Genomic DNA, 13,463 nt, shown 5'->3' with positions numbered 1-13,463 from the left:
GTGCGCTTATGTCCATCAAGTAAGACCTCTGAAACCATACTAGAAAAAATCTGCGGGATTTGATATGTTCATGTACTAGAGCTTTAGAAAAAGTTTAATTCCTATATGCAGCATGTCTTCTGTCCTGGTTATTGATACGTACGCAATTAGTAGCAATCCCTTTTTTGATCTCAACACTAGGTTTAGACAAAAAATTGCGACACCTTAAGGAACCTGTCCTGCATCTCATACAAGCACAGAAGTTGCAGTGTCTCAATGCTAGCAGTACAGTTGGTGGTAAAATCTTTAGTAGGGTGAAATAGAGGCCTCACACTTTTCAGAGAAAAAAAGAGATGAGAGAGAGTATCTTACTCCCACGTACTTGCAACTATGCTGCAGAGTGTACTGCTGTTACTCTAGTGCTACAAAGGTCCAAAAATCACTGAACAGTTATTAGCCAGTTTTTTATTCCTTTAATTTGTTGAAAGACTGCAGTAGAGGATTGAAGTTTTTATTGAGGATCGCTGTGTGGAAAAATTCTGATTGTTAAATGTCATTTGTATGACTTAAGAACCACGTTTTAGAGTACAGAATTCAGTATTAATTCCAGAAGGGGTAAGGGGAAGGACATTAGCTAGTAATCCCGAACAAAAGCAGTGTATAGAGCTATACTGATTTTAATCGCAGTATTCTTACAGTTGGTCTGTTACTGAACAGATATGTTTTGGGGAGATATGGTGGCCAGGGAGGCGTGTGTGTTTGTGTGCTTCCTCTTCTAGTTAAGGTTCTGGGGTTTGGTTTAGTCAGGAAAATTTGATGAGGCACCTTGTGTAAAAGGAAATGTTAACCAGCATTTTTCAACACGGTGTAGTCCCTTAAAAGTGTCATAGATGAAAAGAGGCCATAAACGCTGGGGGAAAAAGTTAGTGGGAAACTGAGAGCAGGATCACATTCAGTAGTGAGAGAGCAGCAGCCTAGGGAAAGCTGATGAATGACTGTAACAGATAGTTCTATTTTAAGTGTAAAACAACACTCAGTACTTTATAATGGTGGTCTTACCAGAGGGTTCTTCTCCATGGCTCCTAAAAGCACGTCTTGAAGGCATTTGAGTGCAGTGAACTTAAGCTGTAAGAGTTGGGCTGGTAAGCTTGGCCTGATTTGAAGCTGTAGGCACGGGGCTATAATTTCTGAACAGGCTACAAAAGAAACTGTACCACTGTGCTTTTCAGTGCTCCGTTTAGCAAAGCCATCAAATTGTTGCAGGCAATTGATGTTGTTCTTCTAAGAGCACCTGAAAGATATTTTTGTTTGAAGAGTTCAGAGGTACCGGTTAATACTGGTTCAGATAATTACAGCCAGCTCTTGGTGTTTGTGACCAATAAAGTTTGTGGCTCCAAAAGGAGTGGGTTAGTGCTAACTGATTAACTGCTGTATATGCAGAAATATGGAATCTGATTACTTACGCAGAGAGCACTTAAAATGCATTGTTTTGCTGGCTCTCAGTGAGTTGCATCTTAATGCTACCAAGGAATAAGCTTTTTGCTTCTGGCCCAAGTTTTTTAATTTGGTGAAAGCCTTTTCTGTGCACGTGCACATGCCAGAGAGGTTGCTTAAGTAATAGAAGCTATAGTAGCTGCTATCTTCTGGTTTTTGTAGAAGACAGAAATTGAATTCGTTAGCTTTGTAACTGTTATGCATACTAGAATTGGTTTTCTCCCTTTTGAAAATAGTAGAGGGTATGCCTATGTCAGATTTGGTGAGCAAGGTGATCAGATGAAGGCACTGCAAGACTGCCAGAACGCACCAGGTCTGGGGGGAAAAGGAATCCGGCTGAGCATAGGAATTTCTAAAAGGTAACCAAGGAGTTGTGCATTGATACAGTTATTCTAAATAATCAGATTCTTGTAGCTCTGCCTTTGGAAAGTCTGTGGCCCTTGCTGTAGTGGCTGTACACAGGATGCAGTCTACAAAACCAGAAATGCAGAAGTCCTATGTTTTGACTCCCTGGATTCATCAACCTGCTTCAGGACGGCTGGGGGAATCCAACTGTTAAGTCTAGCCAGACAGCGCAACTTGGGCTTAGCTGCCATTGTAACCAGCCTTGTTTCTCAACAGTAGCAAAGCTGAATGCATTGGTAAATATTTTCAGGTTTGGGCCTGCATAAGGTAGAAGGGACAACAAGTGGTTTTATATGCTAGGGAGTTCTTGTTCTTAGAGCTTTCCCTCTAGTTTGAGAGAAGCACATAACTAGTTTTACAGTGGGTTGACAGGAAAGAAGTGGGGGGAAAAAATGGGAACGCAGGGAGAAAGCCAAAGGCGTTATTACTAGAACAGGTTTAGAATGCTATTCTTTGCTTTTCATGAGCTTAGGGCAATGGGGAGTTTAAAGCTTAGCACTTCCTGAGAGGGTTTCTTACTCTACCGGCTCAGTTCTATCACTTATTTAAGGCAATTCAGGTCTCTGAACGGTTAAAGAATTGATACCAAATTTGATGAACTTTGATCCAGGATACTGACAAAACAGGACTTCATATAAACAATTTCAGTATGTTCATGAGGTTAGCTTGTGTGTTCTGTTAAATAGTAAAAAATGACACTTCTGTTTCTGTTTACCTAGCATAATTCTGCAAATGTTGCCTCCTTCTGCTTTAGAATGGAAATGCTCTTCTCCAAGAGAGCACTGTCCAAACTTCTTTGCCAAAATTTTTTGATTAAATTAATATTGTTTTATTTTGAAAACAAGAATAAGCCACAAACATGTTTTCTTGCTTCGGCTATCCAGAAGAACGTCAACAGTATTTTCAGATTTTCCTTCCCTACGCAACTGTATGTAGGAAGAGTGCAGTTGGAAGCAGAAGACGTAAGATGATGTATCTTCTGTTTGTTTACTACAGTAACAAGACAATGGATTACCTCTTTATTAGAATTTGTGTAGCTTTGCAGTATTGAAACAAATGTAGGTATTAAAATACACATCAGTAATACGTTTCTGAATGGCTGAGTACCGTGCTCTCTTAGCATTGGAATACCCAGCCATTGGATTAGTTTGTCCCTCATGTTTGCTTAGTTTGGAAGCTATTTCAGAATGCCTTCAGCTTGTATTCTTCCCCAAAAGCATAGAACTCACTTCTCTGCATCCCCAATTCAAGTGAGAGAAACTGGGCACTGCAAACACAGGAGGTCTGCCTGTACAGAATCAGTGAAGACAAGTCTAAACAGCGGATTTTTTTGAATATGCAGCTGGGTTATCTGAATGTTCTTTATGCAGTGTACCTCAGTTTTAGTACAGATAGCACTTGTCTTGGTTCTTGTCATTAGTCTGAAGCTGCCCCTGAGAAAATCTTGAAAGGGAAAGTAGTGAAAGCTAATCAGCTGGCCCTTTCTTCTTAAGAACCAGTGTATTTTGTAATTCTCCCACTAATAATAAGGCGTCATACTGGAGAATCGCGATTGTGTTGTTAAGCAAGACTGACTTCACCTGAGCGGTATAGTTGGCAGCTGTTGAATGTTTAATGGACTTTAAACAAACAAAAAAACTGAGCAGGTGGAGGTAGACATGGCAAACTGACAGGCAGCGTCAGATGCTTCTTTGAAATGGATAATCTGACTCCATTCACTTCTTTCTGGAAATAAGATCTAGTAATTAACCAAACAAAAGATAGAAGGGTTAAGACTGCATCTTTAAAGCAGCTGTGCTTGATAAATGTCTCTGGTCTTAAATCAATCTTTAGCAAAGCACAGAGACTTAGCAGCAGCTTGCTTATGCCAACGCTAAAAATACTTGATGTGTACAGGTAACCATGTCAAGGCTCTGGAGTTAATCCATGAGAACAATTCCTTCTGGTATTGGCAAAGGTGAGGATGCTTGCTTCTATAGAGATGAGGTTTTGAGCTGTGACTTAAGCTGTCACTTAGGTGACTGTTTAGGAAAGCTTCCTTTTAAGCTTTGAAGTCTGTAAGCTGACAAATTGTTTAAGTTCAGAACTGGGTTTACAGTCTCTTGTTCTCTGACTGTATGCAACTTCTCATGTTTCAGACTGAAAGCAGAATTGCAGCGGTACCAGTCATACAACTATAATGATTATTGCCAAGGTTACCAGAACTACCACTCGCGGAGGAGTTACGATGCTTACGCTGACTACAACTACAGCTCCTATGCTCCCTGTGACAGCATGCAAGCTGTTGGAGACTGCTCTTTAGGAGATTCTTTAATGGCTCCAGCTGTTTTTGAGGTAAAGATAGTGCACGCTTGCTGTAAAGAAAATATTTCACAGATAGTATGTTGTACAGATTTGTGTGAATCAGCAAAAAGAATCCGAAGTTGAAAACATGCTTTCTGCTTAGTGTGAAGTTAAAAGAGCAGATTCCATTCAGAGGTGTTTGTATTTAAGTGCTTAAATAGTAAATCCATAGAATTAGTGATTTATACACCATTATTTGTTCACGCATACCAAAGAATGGTTTTGACAGCATAATTGCGTACGCTTCTTCTGTTCCTGTTCTTCTGATTTGCTTTGCTTAAAGCAAATTAAACAGTTGTTGTAAGTGGTCTTATCGTGGTCAATGTATTAGTTGTGACCTCCGGAGGTCCCTTCCAACCTGTACTGTAATATTGGCTTTCTTCTAAAAATAAGTAGATAAAATGCCATCTATCCTTGTAGTTGTAGGAAGAAGGAATGGATTGAGACTGCAGCACTTTGAATCTGTGATGCTTTCTGAAATGAGTTATGATTAAACTTAGCCTTTTCTGTCTTTCAGGAATCTTCAGTTATGAATGCAATCGGTGATGACCTAATTACTGACGGTAATAAGGGTTCTATCATTGTCACTTGAGTTTAGCCATCCTTGTGCCTTTTAACAATACAAGCCAACCTCTACTGGATGAAGAACATCTTGAAAATTCAGCTGAGGTCAAACCTCTGTGGGGTTGATCTGCAATCAGCTGGGGTTTTAAAGCTGATACAGCATACACTGACCGCATCAAGTAAAACGGGACACTGTCAATGCTTCGCAGCAGGTTTCTTGTACCTGTGCCTTCATTCCCATTTGAAAATGGTCTAAGACAGAATTTTGTTCTTTGTATTGGTTCCGCTAAACAGATTTTATATTAGAAACTCAGTAATATGCAAAAGCTTTGTTCTCCACCCTGAGGTAAAAGCTTATGTTGCAGATTCCAAAAGGAGGATTCAGCTTGCACTTACAAATACGGTACAAAACATATTTGTGTCCTGGAAGGTTTGCAAAGTTCCTCACGTGGAGGCATTTTGTGTTAGTGTTTAGAAACTATCCTATGTAACGTGTATTGCCGGAGAAGTGAATTAAATGACTCTTGGGAGGGTTTCATGGCTGATTATCCTTAAACGTTATCTTTACTATCTTAAACATTGTCTTTGTCTTTATCTTGAAAGACGGTTCTAGTCCCAGCCTTCTAATATACAAATTCCCAAAAGTTGGAGCTGTGAGGCTCAAAATTTTAGAGGACTAAATACCTCACTAAAATTAGTAGATCTAATAGCTTATTACACTTAGCTTAAAATACATTTTATTAGCCATTTCACGTGAAGTTTTTTTGTGCGCATGCCTCAGATTTGATACTTGGACTTACCAGGCTTTTATTTTCAGATCCACAGCTCTACTTGGATGTTGATGAAATGAACAGACAATTCACGGAGACAAGCGAAGAACTCTACGATTCACTCATGAATTGTCACTGGCAACCTCTGGATACGGTCACTTCTGAAATCCCCTCTGCTATTTAAGTGTCTTCTAGAGCATGACCGTTAGGACCAAAGTGCTAAAACTACATTTCTTCTACATTATTCTAGCTCAAAAGTTTTAAAGCACAATGATAGGTTGGGGTTTTTTTGCTATGCTTTTGACAGTTTCTGTAATCTTTTTGTTCATCACTCTCTTCTTGGAGCATCATGAAGTCATGTAAATATTCGAGAAATGTAAAGAGGTAAATGGGGTCTAAAGATAAGACTTGCCTGTGTAAATAAAAAATTTGTTTCTGCAAACCTGCCAGCAAGGGATTTTACTTGTACCTGTGTGCAGCACGTTCTCTTCCGGCTTATGGAATTTAACAAGGTAGTAAGGGTATTTCATCTGTCTTTATTTTTATATGGGCATTAGGACACAAGCAAAATCTAGCTTTCCCTTGTTTTCCTGGTTACTTAGGTAAGCGACAAGCCAAGCCTTTCATGTGCTTGCTTAAACTGGAAGTATGTATGGGAGACACTCACAGGCCTTGCTATGGAAACACCTGTGCCCACTTTTTCCTGCAGGCTGCTGGCTCTAACTGTACTACTGATATATGCTAGGTCAGCTAAAATTGGCTTATAAATAGGGTATGTTAAGCATATGGAAGTGTAGACTTCAACTGCCATAGCTACAAACATCCCGTGGAATGAGGATGATGTCTGCTGGCACTCTCTGCATCAGCATTCAGTTTTCCCTTGCCCTTCTTACTGTTAGACTTCTCAGCTGACGCTTTACAGCGAAGAAATTGCTACAACATAATCCGTGTTCTTAAACCTAAAAAAAAAAAATCTTGGAGAAAACAACTTGCTGGTTTTCCCTCCTTGCTGGCAAGGAGAAAAATAGTCCACCAGGAACAACAAAAAAATCCTAGTAACAGCTCCTTAAGTTATACCCTCTGCTACCCTCTCTAATTGCTCTGGTCTTCCTTCATTCACGGTAATGAAGTTTTAAAGCTCTGGTAGAAGGATGACAGTACTCAAGTCAAAGGAGATGAGAGCAATGAGGAAAGCTTTGCTTTAAGCTAGAGCAGTCTTGCGAGTTGCTGCCTTTATGCTGTTCTTATCTTGAAGGGTACAGAGTCTTTTCCAGTCATAGGGACTCCATAACCCTATGAGTATGGAGAAATAGTTGCTAATTAACAGTGTGTATAATAAGTAAGTGAGGCTGGAAACAAAAGAATATTCCTCCAAGAAAAAAAAAGGAAGCAGAAATTACTGTACTTAATAGCTGGGGAAGCTGTTAAAGCTAGTTGACACAGTTCTGGTACTGCCGTGTGTGTTTTGGGGGCAACATAAACCATAATTGCTGTGATGGCAGGTAAGAATCCAATTCTTTTTTATGGCTTAGTGTAGTCAGTGAAAGCAGTGGTCCTAAGCTGCATGCTGTTCTTAAATGTAATGCAAATTCTCTTTTGTGACTCCTCAGTACTTCCAGGTTACTTGTAGCTGATCACCAGCAACTGCTTCTGTTAGCTATTAGCTGTTGGGTCTTTGCTAGGAATACTTTCAGTCCTGAATTGAAATGATGACATCCTGAAACAGAAGAGGCTCTTGGAGTATTGTAGGAAGCACATTCTTCCTGGTTCTAGTGCAGGTGTACACGTAGGAGGAGACAGAAGGCAAAGAACCTCACATAGGTGGAGGGGGTGAGGTGGCATCACAGTTAGAGCTGTTGCAGTTAGCTCTTCCCAAAGCATGAAAGCAACGTGGCTGGGAACAGGGATTTGTTGGGTTGCTTCTTTGTGTGAGCCAGGGAGTCTTTTGAGGGGCAGATTAATAAGAATATGACACAAGGTAGAGGTGGAATAGATGAAGCAAAGAATCTGGGTGGGAAAAGGGTTGCTTGTCCGTGTCTATGGAATTGTTTCAGGGGACTGAGCTGGGGCAAATTCAAGATAATAGATGCAGCCTCCTTGAATTTGGATGGCAGTGCTGAAGCTTCAAAACCTTACAAGGTTTGATGCCACTTCAATTGTAGTGCATAGCTGTGGTACTTGAGCTCAGAAGTGCAAACTGCACAGGATTTTTTTATCTATTTTCTTCAACGTGAGCAGCAAAACATCTTCCAGGAATGTGCCTGGGTGCTACGCTGCTTTGACACGGCTTGCTTTGCCTCACCAAACACAGTAGTTAGGTTGCATCGAGTACTTTGTGGAAACATTCACTGTGTTGTCACCCAGAAATGGGATGCTACAGATATGTGTTGGCCCGGCAGTATCAGTGCTGTTTTTTGGCCTTTGAGAGGTTGGTCCATAACAGGTGACCTGTGTAACGAGGGGCCCACATAGATTGGTGACTTCATTAAGTCTGATACTGTGGTGGTGTGTGACCCAAGGCCCTGAACGTCAGAAAATCAGGCTGTGGCCACCTATTTTATGCAGACTTTGCCTATTAACAAGGTCTCTACACTGTACGTTAGAGACGTGCGCCTCCTTTTCCGGACTAGATAGCGAAAATACCAGTTTTGTAGTTCAGTGAATGAGATTGGTTGGGCTGTTTGTTCTCCAGAGCTGAAAAATGTTGGGAGTGTATTCTCTTGGAGTCCACAGAAATGAAAATGATGAGAGGAAGAGAACGTCGGTTGCAGCCCGCGTGCTGCTGTTATAAAGTAGTTCTCTGATGTCTTTTTCCCTCTGCTGAGACTTATCAGCCTATCGTCCTTTCCTGTTAGGAGCGCATACCTGGCTTGGGATGGTGTGCGCAGGGCAGATTCTTTACCGTAAGAGCACAGTGAATGCCAGACTTCTTCCTGTACTGCCGTGTTAACCATGAGTCACAAATTCAGGAAGCAGTGATTGCATCGGAACTGCTAGAATGCTTTGCGGAGTCTTTTTACTGGGTAAACTGCACAGCTGCAGTTACAACTTCCAGCCTGTGTTAGCTGAACACATCGTACTGGTGCCCGCCATCAGTTTGACAAAGATGGGATTGCAGTAGGAACTTGCTTTTTTCCTTCTTTTTAATTAAACAAGTCTTTGAAGCAACTTTTCCAACACCGCCATACTTCACTTCTTCCAGTTATTTTCTGTTTTACTTAGCTGAAATGTTTTTTTTTCTTCCAAGCTTGAGGAAGTTTTCTACAGGAATGTCCCGTAATGATTTCATAAACTCTTTTCGTTGTACCTAGCTGCAATAGAGAGTGCTTTTATTCAAAAACCTGCTGGTTTTCTCTTCCAAGAAGTAGTGGGGTTTTTCCTATCTCTTCACTGATGGGAAAGGCTGTAGGACAGTAGCTTGAGGGGCTACTAATGCTGTCATCAGTGAGCCGGGAAAAGGCAGGAGTCCGAAACGGTTAAAAGTACTTAAAAGGATACCAAAAGAGTAAACGGTACTTAAGCCGTGGATGTTTCTTTTTGCAGGGATGCTCTGGACCAACCGCTTCTTTCTAGCGCTACCTCAAAGTAACTTGCAGATAGAACTCACAGGGAAGGTTGATCAAATGGTGATGATCGCCGTCATTCTGCTGGACACGCAGATACTTGCCTTTCGTTTTGGCTCATTTTTAATACCAATTAACTTCAGTGCCTCGCGTTAATAGACACCGTTTGACTGCATCGGCAAATGTTTCTGAGTCGTGAGTGTCATTAAAGGCCTGTCACCCTATGGAAATCCTTCTAAATAAGAAAAATGGCATTTAAATAAATAAATAAAGCAGCGTTTGAACTTATGAGCAAACCTAGCGTAGCTGCCTTTGACGCTGATCTGGAGGAGAAAAATCACGTTATCACACTACTATGGTTGCCTTAATAGCTTTGGTGTACGTGAGGGAGGGAAGCATTATGTGATGTTTGCCTAGCTATTACATGGCCAATGCAGGAGGGGTTTTAGTCAGTTCCCTGAGCACGGATTGTTGCAGAAGTCGGTGATTTCACTGCCCAATGTCTGTTATTAAGGGCACGATTCACGTCCCGTTATCGTTTTTATTATTTATTTATGTGTTTATTTTCTGGGGCGGCGATCTGTCACGATGCCCATCGTTCCCCTGCCGTGGGGTAGAATTTAGCGTGACGACCGCTTCCCGGACCAACGGGGCCACGAATCCGGCCTAAAACACTGCTTGTGCGTTGGTTGTCGGCGTGGGGGCTGTTGGTTGTCGGTGCGGGGGTATCGGTTGTCGGTGCGGGGCTTTTCTGACGAGCACTGTGGGCTCGGGGCGCCGTCCCACGCCCGGCGCGGTGCTGCGGCACACCGGCGGTCGGCGCCACGGCGCGGGGAGGCTCTGGAGGTGACTCCTAGCCCCGTGCTTACGGTGGCCGGGCCGGGGTTCATTATGGCGGCCGGGTCCTGAGGGCGGGAGCGGGAGGGCGGCGGGACCGGGACGGGACCGGGGCGGGGCGAGGAACGGGAGCGGCAGCGGGAGGGGGGGGCGCGCGTTCCCGTGAGGGGAGGGGGCGCGCGAGGGAGGGAGGGGGAGGGTGTGAGAAACACTCCGTAGCCAAGAACTTGGGCTCAGGCGAGGAGCTCAGCGAAGCAGGAATTTATTCGCGATCGCAGTGGCGGGCGTCCCGTCCGTGCGAGGACTACCGCACACCAAATTTCCCTGGTGTATTGCCAAGCACTTCCCCGTGCAAGGGCTTACCATACACCGCATTTCCCGAGACTCTTCCTTTCTCTCCCTTATCTCACGCTTCGTCCGTCTCCGGCCGCGCCCCTCGCGGAGCTGCGGAACCGCGGATCAGGACTCCACACTCGCTCCGTACAAAAGTACGTCTCAATCACACGGCACACAGAGTCTCACCCGACCCCCAAGGCAATACTTCCTATTTCTTACCTTGGTCTGTGCACAGAGTTACCGGATCAATTCTCAAAGCCGGAGTGCCTGCCTTCTTCCCTTCCCCACTCCTTCACGGATCCTGCCTCTTTCATCAGTCTCGGGCCCTCTGTCAGCTCTCCGCAGAACCGCCGCCGTCGATGCACAGGACCGCTGAAATCAGCGGGGCATGCCTTCCTGCTGCTGCGGCGGTGGGGCTCCCCAGTAGGCGACTGGCTCCCGGACGAGCCCCCAAATTGTGAGAAACACTCCGTAGCCAAGAACTTGGGCTCAGGCGAGGAGCTCAGCGAAGCAGGAATTTATTCGCGATCGCAGTGGCGGGCGTCCCACGAGCAGGAGCGCCCCTGCTGGTTCCAAAACCCAGTTTATATACTTTTTGATGACGGGACCCTCCCCTGTTTCCCCACTGAGGGGGTGATCCAGGCTCACAATCTGTCCGATGCTTCCCAGACAATGCATGGCCTTCCGTTGCCGGCCTGTTAAATTTCAGATTTGACTTTTCTACTGGTTGAAGCGGTGATGTTTCTTCACTTACCTGACTTGACTCAACACCGTGATTTTCCCCGAATTGTTCTACGGAGTCTGGTTGTCTGCGTTTTACAAGGTCGCCTGCTAAGCGTTCTTATCGCTGCAAGCACACCTCAATACCCCATTCCTTACCTTTAAACAACGTAACTCTGCAAAAACAACATTTTTATTCCCACGAGGGGCAGGGCAGGCCCCGCGGCGCGTGGCGGCGGGGGGCGGGGGGGCCCCGTGACGGCACCGAACGCGGGGGGGGGGCGGTATGGCCTCGGGCGGCGCGACCGGTAGCGGCGCGACCGGCAGCGGCATGGCCGGCGGTGGCAGGGCCGGTGGCGGCGGGGCGCCGGGCGGCAGCCCAGGAGCCCGATCAGGAGGAGGAGGAGCAGGAGGAGGAGGAGCAGGAGGAGGAGGAGGAGGAGGAGGAGGAGCGGCCGGCGGCAAGGTGAAGAGGCGGCGCCACCGTTTGGGCGCCGCGAAGCCCCCCTGTGCCAGGAGCAAGCGGGTGAGGAGCGGCCCCCCCACAGCGGGCCCTTCCCCCTCAGCCCACCAGTTACCCCCTTACTTACCCCCTTACCTTACCCGCCCCTTTATCCCCTTAGTTACCCCCTACCCACCTCCTTACCCCCTTAGTTACCCCCTCGACCGCTTAGTTACCCCCTTAGTTACCCCCTCAACGGCTTAGTTACCCCCTTAGTTACCCCCTCAACCGTTTAGTTACCCCCTTAGTTACCCCCTCAGCCCCTTCCTAACCCCCTCAGTTATCCCCTCAGCCCCTTACTTACCCCCTTACCCCTCTACCCAGCCCATTACCCCCCTCCTCCCCCTCCCCTTCACCCCCAGCCCGCTGCCCTCAGGACCCCCAGTGCCACCCCCAGGGCTTTCCCCGCTCCCTGCACCCCTCCTCAGCCCATCATCAATTCTCTGAACGTTACCTGCCAGGCTTTGCTTCTCGTTTGTGCTGTAGGGTACAGCAGGTTGACGGTGAAAGCGGTCCGTCAATTCGGGGTGTGAAAATCCCCGTGCTGGAGGGGGGACGCGCCGAGATCCCTCCCAGCAGCTCTTTGCTAAGAAATGTCAGGACGCCCAGAGAGATGCTCTGGAGATGCCCTCTGCACATGTTTGTTCAGCCAAAACCTCTCCGCTATGAAATGAGCAACGTAGCTGAGGGGATTGATTATCATATGCAAAACCAAGGGAGCGCTACGCATGGATAGCTGCTCAATTAGGTTTTTATCACTTGCAGAAATGCCAAGTCCCTTATACCATATATTGACAATCAATCTTGTCCATCTAAAGCTGGCCTGGAAGGGCAATGCAAACATTCCCCACGCTTACAGAGCAACCGTTGAAACCTCTGGCTTGAACAGTGCATTAATGTTGAAAGTGCCATAGCTTGCGTGTGCCGACACTGTGTAGCTAACTGATAAACCTTACACGTGGATTAAAAATAATCAGTGGAGATGGTTTTCTAACTTTTCCATTGTCTGTTATCTCTGCGTGTTTTCCAGTAGGTTTATTTAAAGAGTGTGCCAGAGCAAACACGTGCGTGGGGATATCTGGGGGATTCTGCACAGAGAATGGCTGCTGCACATCCAGCGCAGATCAAATTAACAGTAACTTATCGGGGAAGAATTTTAATGATTGATAAATAGACAAACTGATCGGTGTTACATGTGTGCATTTATTATAGCAGTTAGCTTTGTAACCAGACGAATCGTGCAAATGTTCATAACGTAAAAGGACGAGCTTTGAGCAGATAGCTTGCTTAGAGCATTTGTCAATTAATTCCAGTTTATTTTCAATATCATGTCCACTCTGCAGAAGGTTCTGTGGCTTAATGTTAATTGTCTCTCAGTGATGCAGTTGGGGAGGCACGAAAGCGACCGATGCGATTTTGTGAGGTTATACCTCTGGTTCTGATCCCTACCCCGCTGTTTTTCTCATCCTTCCCCCTACAACTTTAGTCGATAAGTCGATTCTTAGAAATACTTAAATAGATGTGTTTTGTGTGCTTGTGATCATAATTACAGCCCACCAAACCCTCTGTCTCTTACCATTAAGCTCTGAAGGTGCCTGGGCACTGTCGACAGTATAGTTAGCAGCTTCAAAGTTCCTGGGAACTAGTCCTGGATCTAATTTACTTTTTTTTTTTCCCCCTGCCTGCAGGAGGGATGATTAGCAGGATGCCTAGCTCATGATTGTCAGCTTTCTGGATATTAATTTTTATTATTAATTTTCATTATTAATTATATTCATTTATATTAATTTATCTTTTATTTAAGCGTAGTTCCTGGGGATTTCGGTCAGGTGGGAATTCTCCGATCGTACCCGATGTATGCCGCAGAGTCAGTCTTCTACAAAATACAGCAACAGCTTTAGAAGGCTCTTGCAAGAGGAGGTGCTGGTGCTATAGCTATAGCTGTGTTTC

General features: G+C 45.0%; 2 protein-coding genes across 23 annotated transcripts in view; one reads left to right on the top strand and one right to left on the bottom strand.

Annotated features, from left to right (window-relative positions):
• LOC310894376 (nuclear pore complex protein Nup153-like) overlaps window positions 1–13,463 on the bottom strand; it is a 174,376-nt gene that overhangs the window by 54,458 nt on the left and 106,455 nt on the right. The gene's annotated exons all lie outside the window — the stretch shown is intronic.
• LOC310894373 (nuclear pore complex protein Nup153-like) overlaps window positions 1–13,463 on the top strand; it is a 58,770-nt gene that overhangs the window by 25,290 nt on the left and 20,017 nt on the right. For 8 of the 13 annotated variants that reach the window (XR_014579865.1, XR_014579866.1, XR_014579867.1 and 5 more), the window contains one exon: window positions 4,017–4,149. The exons of 2 other annotated variants lie outside the window; for them this stretch is intronic. The gene's annotated coding sequence lies outside the window, so the exon portion shown is untranslated. Of the gene's footprint in view, window positions 1–1,709; window positions 1,833–2,762; window positions 2,812–4,016; window positions 4,153–13,463 lie in introns of those variants that run through there. 3 more of the 13 variants (XR_014579864.1, XR_014579873.1, XR_014579874.1) reach the window with 3 other exon arrangements.

The sequence above is a fragment of the Anser anser genome (genome assembly GCF_964211835.1).
Source record: "Anser anser genome assembly, chromosome: 2".
In the NCBI taxonomy this organism is placed as follows: domain Eukaryota; kingdom Metazoa; phylum Chordata; class Aves; order Anseriformes; family Anatidae; genus Anser; species Anser anser.
This window is presented reverse-complemented; position numbering and strand designations above follow the sequence as displayed.